Source organism: Herpailurus yagouaroundi, unplaced genomic scaffold, assembly GCF_014898765.1.
Source record: "Herpailurus yagouaroundi ecotype Mexico unplaced genomic scaffold, PumYag 190, whole genome shotgun sequence".
Lineage (NCBI taxonomy): Eukaryota > Metazoa > Chordata > Mammalia > Carnivora > Felidae > Herpailurus > Herpailurus yagouaroundi.
In genome coordinates this window covers 5,456,204-5,457,330 of record NW_024412421.1, presented here as the reverse complement: position 1 = coordinate 5,457,330, position 1,127 = coordinate 5,456,204, and positions in this window count along the sequence as shown.

The window sequence follows — 1,127 nt, the reverse complement described above, 5'->3', positions numbered from 1 at the left end:
GGTTGGCTCTTTTTTATTGCTTTGAATGCCTATTTATTCTTGAGAGAGAGAGAAGAGAGTGAGGCGGGTAGGGGAGAGAGAGAGAGAGGGAGACACAGAATCTGAAGCAGGCCTCAGGGTCCACGCTGTCAGCAGAGGGCCCGGGCGCTGGGCTCAAACTCACAAGCCAACCGTGAGCTCATGACCTGACCCGAAGTTGGACACTTAACCGACCGAGCCACCCAGGCACTGAGGTTGGCTCTTAAAGCTGCCGCTTGACGTGCATCATTCCCACGTTCGCGCACACACCGGCGGCCAAAGCCGATCGCGTGGCCACACCCCGTTGTGGGAGGGGGGTTGGGAGAGGAGACCACCCCCCCACCCCCGAAAAGAGAATTACTCTATGAAGAAGGAGAGTACGGATGAATGAAATTCTTTTCAACAGAGGTCTTCACCCTTTTAAGTGGAACAGCGGTTTGTTTCGAAATAAGATGTTGCTTTGAAGTATGTTTCTTTGAAGATGTTGCTTTCTGGAACACCTCACTGCAAACTCACTTCCCCGTTTTTTTTCTTTCTCCTTCTGACCCACCTCTGCCAGTCTAGCGGCCCTGTAAAGACAGGGCGTGTGGGCTGTTCTACTCAGGGAGAAGCGGAAACCAGAAACTCGCTCGGTGACCCTCTACCCTTGTCTACAGGGCCTGTTGGCCCGGCTCAGTCCACTTTGGGCAGGTTTACGTGCCCGGGTCCTTTCCATAGTTATTTCTGCATAAGCCTGTGTATGCCCAAGCTGCCCGTGGGCCCGAAGAATCGTCCCTTGTGACTCCCCTCCTTAAACCGGCTCCAATTAGACACCACTTAATGGCACCTCCAATTTGACTGCGTCTGTCCCAGATTCCACAATGCATGGGAATTCTCCCAGAGATTATTCCTGTTTTTCCCATCCTCAAAACAAGGAGGGGGGAATAATGCATGATTGAAAACTAGCCACCAAATGTTTAAAAAAAAAAAAAAAATTGCACATGTGTTGCTTTGAAAACTTATTGCACAGCTGGGGGCATTTAAAGAACTTAATTAACAAGCTTTGGCCGCAATGTGCCCCCTCTTTGGGAGGGGAAAAAAAATCACAGTTAAGATTTGTCCAATTAAAT